Source organism: Acomys minous, assembly GCF_964271855.1.
Source record: "Acomys minous genome assembly, chromosome: 18".
NCBI classification, from domain to species: Eukaryota; Metazoa; Chordata; class Mammalia; order Rodentia; family Muridae; genus Acomys; species Acomys minous.
The window spans coordinates 10,586,430-10,593,899 of record NC_140501.1 but is presented as its reverse complement, the minus strand read 5'-3'; the positions used below and the strand labels follow the sequence as shown (position 1 = coordinate 10,593,899).

General features: G+C 38.4%; 1 pseudogene across 1 annotated transcript; it reads right to left on the bottom strand.

The window, feature by feature from the left end:
- Positions 1-771: 771 nt before the first annotated feature.
- On the bottom strand, positions 772-1,420 carry LOC311589578 (small ribosomal subunit protein uS15-like; annotated as a pseudogene). Its single transcript has 2 exons — positions 1,110-1,420; positions 772-944 (listed from the first exon to the last, which is right to left on the bottom strand). The product of its transcript is annotated as a small ribosomal subunit protein uS15-like (transcript).
- Between the last annotated feature and the right edge of the window lie 6,050 nt (positions 1,421-7,470).

Here is a 7,470-nt window from a genome sequence, read left to right as displayed (position 1 = left end):
ATTTCAGTAGCTAAAACTTCAAGTCCTATATTGAATAATTATGAAGAGAGTGGATAGCCTTGTCTTGTTCCAGACTTTAGAGGAATTGCTTAGTTTCTCTTCATTTAATTTGATGTTGGCTGTAGACTTCCTATAAATTTCCTTTACTATGTTTAGGTATGTTTCTTGTATCCTTAATCTCTCCAGCTCTTTTATATAAAAGGTTGTTGGACTTTGTCACATGTGGTCTGTATTAAATGAGAAGATCACAGGTTTTTCTTCTTTCAGTTTGTTTAGATAGTGAATTACATTGTCTGATTTCTTTATATTGAATCATTCCTGCATCTCTGGAAATAAGATTGTTTCGTGATGGTGGATCATCACTTATATGGCTTCTTGTATTTGGTTTCTAAGTATTTTATTGAGTAGTTTTGCTTTTATGTTCGTGAGTGAAATTGTTCTGTGAGTATGCAGTTGGAGTATCAGAGTAACTGTGACCTTATAAAATAAATTTGTCAACGTTTCTTCAGTTTATATTTTGTGGAGTAACTTGAAGAATATTGGTTTAAACTATTCTTTGAGAATCTGGTAGGATTTTGTGGTACAACCCTTTGGTTCTGAGATTTTGGGTTTGGAGACTTTCAATGACTCCTTCTATTTTACTAGGGTTATAGGTCTATTTACAGTGTTTATTTGAACTTGACTTAAATTTCGTTAGTGATACCTATTGAGAACATTATCCATTTCCTTTTTTTATTAAAAGTGATATTATTGTTGTGCACACAAGGGAATTTATGCCACTAGAGCAGAGGCTGTGGACAACTCGTATTTCCATTTGGGTGGGAGCACTCGCCTAGTCTTATAGTAACGAGCCAACTGATGAATTCTGCTCTCTATCAGAATCAGGCAGAATTTAGCATCCTTATCCTTTCTGTTCCTTTCAAGGTGCTTGCGGACAGCAACGGCTTTCTTTTTTTTTTTTTTTTTTTTTTTTGGTTTTTCGAGACAGGATTTCTCTGTGTAGCCTTGGCCATCCTGGACTCACTTTGTAGACCAGGCTGGCCTCGAACTCACAGCGATCCACCTGCCTCTGCCTCCCTAGTGCTGGGATTAAAGGCGTGCGCCACCACGCCCGGCTGCAACGGCTTTCTTAATCAAGTGGTACAGGTCCTCCGGGAGATCAGGGGCCAGGCCTTTGGTCTTAAGGATTCTCAGAATTTTATTACTAGTCACAAAACGGACCTGTGCCACACCACGTGAATCCCTCAGGATCACACCTATCTGGGAGGGGGGTCAGGCCTTTCTTCGTTAATTTGTAAATCTGTTCCTTCATGTCATCAGACGTCAACTTCAGCCACGTTGGGACACTTCGGTGGTAGGGCAGCGCCGACTGGGACAGGCCCTTCCCGGGAGCAATCCATGACGGCAGAGGTCTCTCCATTTCCTTTTGATTTTCCAGCTTTGTAGACTATAGATTTTTGTTTTTCAGTATTACCTAACAATACCTTAGATTTTCTTGGTGTCTGTTCTTATGCCCCTCTTTTCGTTTCTGATTTTGTTATCTTGGATATCGTCTCCTAGTCTTTTTGATAGTTTGAATAAAAATTGGTTTATCATGTTAATTTCTCAAAGAAACAACTCGAATTTTCACTGATTCTTTGTATTGTTTTGTGTTTTGCTATTGTGAGATTACATATTTCCTATGTTTCTTTTCTTTGTTTTTTTTTTTTCTTTTGGTACAGTTAAACTTTCTGAGTTGGGGCTTCTATTCTGTCACTTTCTGGAGGGCTGCGTTTGTAGAGAGATATTGTTTAAATTTGATATTACCATGGGATATTTCATTTTCTCCATCTATGATAACTGAAAGTTTCATCAGTATAGTATTCTGGTCTGTTATCTGTGGTTTCTTAGGGTTTGCAGCACATCTCTCTAGGCCCTCTGGCTTTTATTGCTCCGTAGAATGTGTTGGTGCCCCTTTCCCTCCACTGGAAGCCCCACCAGACTAAAAAGGGGGCCACTTGAGGTTCATTACCATCCCACCCCACCCTGCTGCTAGGAGTCTCAGCAAGGATCACTCCATAGACTCCCTGGACCCTCCCTTGTCCCAGAGATGCCCCCTCCACACACTGATTTCTGTTTTTTTCTCTGTCCTTCTGGCCTCCTTCAATCCCTCCCTGCTGTGTGTACACCTGATCCCCACCCATGTTACCAGTTTACCCTCCCCATGCGCTCTTCCACCAGGTCCCTCCTTTGATCTACTTGAGACGTCTATTTAATTTCCTGTTCTAAGTGAGAGTAAAGCATATTCCCTCAGGCCTTCCTTGGCTTCTATGGGTCTGTGGGTTGTATAGCATGGTTATTCTGTATTTTATGGCTACTATCCACTTATAAGTGAGTATATACCATGCATGTCTTTCTGGGTCTGTGTTACCTCACTCAGGATGATCTTTTCTAGTTCCATCCATTTACCTGAAATTTGCATGATGCCTTTGTTTTTAAGCTGAGTCCTACCTTCAACCAAAATTTGTCTTGCCTACAACAAGTATAGGGGTAAAGATGAAGGAGAGATTGACTGGCCCAACTTGAGACCTACCCCATGGGACAAATCTAACTTTTGTCACTATTAATGATACTTTGCTATGCTTACAGATCAGAGCTTAGCATAGCTGTTTTCTGAAAGGCTTCTTCCAGCAGCTAATTGTGGAGAGCCATAGATAGCAGCGCCCCCTTCTGCGCTTGCGCAGTGAGAAAACCCTTTGCGCATGCACAGTGAGAAAACCCTTTGTGCATGCGCAGTGAGCAAGCCCCTTATGTGCATGATGTAAGGTGGTGTGATCTGACAAGGCATGGCGTGAGGTGGTGTGATCCGAATGCACCAACCAGGAGTAGCGACGTGGCAGTTTCTGATAGGACAGGCACACTATAAAAGGTTCTGTGGGAGCTTTTCCCAGGGTCACTCCGATAGTCAAGGATCCTGAATAAAAACTGCTACAAGAAGAGTTTCCGGTGTTGGTGTCTTTCCTGCTGGACGGAAGCGGCATCGGCAGCTAATGAAAGTAGATGCAGAGAACCACAAACAATAGGCCAGGCTCAGGGGAGCTCTGTAGAAGAATGGGAGGAAAGATAAATGGAGCAGGAAGGGTCAAGGACACCTCAAGAAAAGAGCTAAAAAGTCAACTAACCTGGACCCACAGGGGCACAAGGAGACTGAATCACCAACCAAAGAGCATGCACTTAAGAAACCCTACACAGATGTAGCAGATATGCAGGATGGTCAATATGTGGGTTCTCTAACAACGGGATTAGGTGCTGTCTCCGACTCTGTTGCCTGCCACTTTCCCCTAGGTAGGCTGCCTTGCCAGGCTGGCAACAATGGAAGAGGATACACGTAGTCCTGCTGAGACCTGAGGTGCCAGGGTGGGTTGATACCCCTTGGCAGTCTCCCCTTCTCTGAGAAGAAAGAATGGGGGAGGGGCATGAGGTGGGACTGGCAGGAGAGGATAGAGGGAGAGGGTGCCAGGATCAGACCGTAAAATGATTAAGAAAATAAGTAAATAAATAAACCAAGAAGATAAAACAAAATAAAAAAGAATCTCTAATGAAAAGCCAGGTGAACTTCTTTCTAATAAGTCTGTCTGTATATGCTATTTTGTCTTGTTCCTCCTTGAAGCTTTTAATATTCTTTCTTCTGTATGTTTAGTGTTTTGATTATTATGTGAAAAAGGCTTTCTTTTCTGGTCCAATCTGTTTGTTGGTTCTGTATGCTTGTTTTACCTTTATATGATCTCATTCTTTTTATTTTATTTTATTTTATTAATTTATTCATATTACATCTAAATTGTTAGCCCATCCCTTTTATCCTCCTCTTCTTCCCTCCCTCCTGTTTCCCCCCTACTCCCCTCCCCTATGTCTGTGACTGAGGGGGACCTCCTCCCCCTTTATATGCTCATAGGGTATCCACATTCTCCACCGCTGAGTAGAGAGTGAGATCTGACTCTCACACAAACTCTGGTGCCCATTTCTGACCACGTCCCCTGCCTGGGGAGACCTGGTGGCACTCAGAGGAAGGATAGCAGACCTTACCAAGAAGAGGTATGATCTCATTCCTTAAGTTAGAATAGTTTTCATCTAAAATTTTATGAATGTTTTCAAGGTCTTTGATCTGGGATTTTTCTCTTGCTGTATTCCTATTATTCTCAGATTTGTTCAAATTCCTAAACTTTTCAAGTCCTGATTTCCATCAGTTTGTGTTTTCTTTATTGCTTCTATTTCCATTTTTGGTCTTGAACAGTTTTATTCCTTTCCTTAAGCCCCTTCCCTAGCCCCAGCTTTAGCCTTTGTAAAGGGATTTATTCATTTCTTTTTTTTTTTTTTTTTTTTTTTTTTTTTTTTTTTTTTTTTTTCTGTGCTTCAGCTCTATTGGAATATTCAGGGCCTGCTGTGTTAGAATAGCTGGATTCTAATAGAGACACATTTCCCTGGTTGTTATGGATTGTGTTCCTATTCTGGCCTTTAGACATTTAGGTTTGGGTGTTTTTTACCTGGCAGCTAATTTCTGGGTGTGTCTCTGTTGGGTAATTTTTTTTTTTTGTTCCTTGCTATATGTTGCTTGTTTTAGTGCCCTGCTCAGCTAGCGTGATCACAGAGAATGCTTGCTGGTATTGGAGTTTTGAATGAAGCAACAACTGCTTGGAGGAAGGATGTCAGGAGAAGATGGTCCCTGAGATCTTCAGGACAGTGGGCAGGAGTGGAAGCGTGGCTGCAGCTGGTGTTCTATTGCGGTAATGTAGAATATTCAGAAGGATGGCGTCTGGGGGAACAAAAAGCACCATTAAGCTCTGTGGATAACACAGCTGATTTTCTGGAAAGCATAGCCTGGGATTCTCTCATTATTTTTTATAGTTGCTCTTTCTAAATACAACATTTGGCCAAATCACCAAAGTATTGAATGAAGAGAGTACTTGGTGTTTGTATAATGATATTATCAGCAACTAAGGGAAACTAAGGGGTATAAATTGTTTGGAAACCAATTTTATTTTATAATATGCAAGTTTCAACTTCATCCATATTCATTCATATTCCAATTTTCATGAATAAATTAATGATTATATAACTTCATGTGTCCAAAGTATTTTCTATAATACACATTTGTACATATATAAAATACATATTTAACCATTTTTCTAAAGCTATATGCAGATACATACATTCATTTTTGCATTGTAGTTTTTTTTTTAATAGATATTTGCCTCTTACTCTGTCACTCAGCCTTTTGATTTGTTCTTAATTTTGGTGCAACACCACAAATATATATCAAGCTTTAATCAACACAAACTAGTACACATTTGTAATATATTCACTTTGAATGATTTGTTGAAGAAAATCTTTAAAAGTTTATAAAACATTAAATATATTAACTTTTGTAGGATGTCATCAGTGAATATTTCATGAAGAACTGTGAAGTTTTTATTGAGAGACTAAAAATTCAGGCCTAGTTAGTAAGATAAAGGTAATTTGAAGCATATTTTTAAGTTTCTACCTAAAGTCTCATTCCAATTAATGCTGCTATGAGGAAATATTTGAAATCAACTACTGTCTAATGAAAGAACTATATTTTTCTTACATTTATGGTGACAAGAACATCTGATTAGCATAGCACTGGATCCTGGATTTTTATGGGGCACACTAGCTATAAAACAGAGAGCCAGGCATATGCAGAGGAGAACATCTTTTGGGTGCCTTGAATGTATTATAAGCCACTGCCATGAGTACCAGTGCAGTCTCAGGAGGCTACACTGACTCCTAAAAGGCAGCGTTAGTCTATTCACAAGAATAGAATCTCATAATGCAATTATCCTGCAGTTTCCAACATCTTAACAACACTGCACTAATGACCAAGCTTTCCGCAGAACAACCGGTAGATATAAAGCTTACCATTACCAACTACTCTGACAATAATACGTTATTGTCATAATCTACACACATATTACTGTAAATGATAAATAACATTTACATTTCATATTTTTGAAAATCTCCAGAAAGTATTAAACTACATAAAAATAGTCTTTTATAAATATGTATTAAACTATAAAAAGGTTATCATTTTATGCATCTGATGGCTCAACTGCTCCAACTGTTTTTCATAAAGCCAGATTGCTTGAGGAGATTCAGGCCATTTCAAGCACTCCTTGGACTCTGTCTGCTTTAACACCATATTTCTTTTAAACATGGCAAGGCTATGTCACTGTGTATGTCTTTGAAGCCTTGCACAGATGTAGTATATTTATAAACCTCAACCAGTTAGAAAGATTTCAATAGAATATCAAAGAATAAACTTATGATCTAGAATCCTTGGAAAACAAAGCAAAACAACAACCCAGCTCAAAAATATTTTTCAATACCATCATCTCTGGCAAAAAAAAAAAAAAAAAAAAAAAAAAAAACAAACCATAAGTAGAAGCAACTTACAACTATAGCTGAAATAGAAACAAAGTTAGACATTTCTCCTGGGAAAACATGTTGTATCATATACTGTACTATGCTCCTTGCTTTGGTAAATATGTGAACTAAAGTTTATTATCATGGGAGTATTTGCATGGTGTTCAGTGAAAACTTTCATATGCAGTAGTCTAGGTCTTTTCTTTTTTCATATGCTATTTTGCATATGAAATGAATGCATATTCATTGTCTGATGAATATTCCAAATGCCTTAAAATTTAACATGAGAGATAAAGAATTTGAGACCTAAAGTTTTATACATATGTTGGTTAGATGTAATTTGTGCTAGATAGTGTCCTCAGTATGCCAAGGAACAGAAATCAATTACTCTTACATGTAAGATCTACAAGTATTAGAAAGTGCAAGGCTAAATGAGAAAAAAGAAAAGCTACTAGTCCAAGGCCAACTAAATTCACTGAATATGAGGAAAAAGTGTGACCATAGGTGAAAGATTATTCAAAATATTTGTAATACCATATGAAAGCGAAAATATATTTTAAAGCATTTTTACTAAAGAAAACTGTCAGTTTACTTATATGAAATATGAAATTTTCCTTATATGAAGATAGCCAAATTACAAATGATAATATGAAATATATCGGAAAGATTAGAGGTATGAATACATCACTTCATGTGATACACTAAATAAAGCAGGGAGTAACTACCATATATTACCCTTTTACTTTAAGACTCACGCCACCGTTCAAAGACGTTTATCACCTTGTGTATGCTGTACAAACACCCCAAACTTGCAGTCTAAATCTTGAGGCGGTGCATCATGAGGATGGATGGAGGCACTGTGTGTGCTGTGAAAGAAGTAAACTGCATACTATGACGATCCATCTCCCCTTGAGACAGTTTCCATTGCCTGACACAGTACAAGAGGAGTTAGTTTTAAGAAATTTTTTCTTATGAGCTGTACGGGACCCTTGGTCACCACTGATTGAAGTCTCTGTCAGTATCATTGCCTGGAAGACCATGGTAGCAGAACCG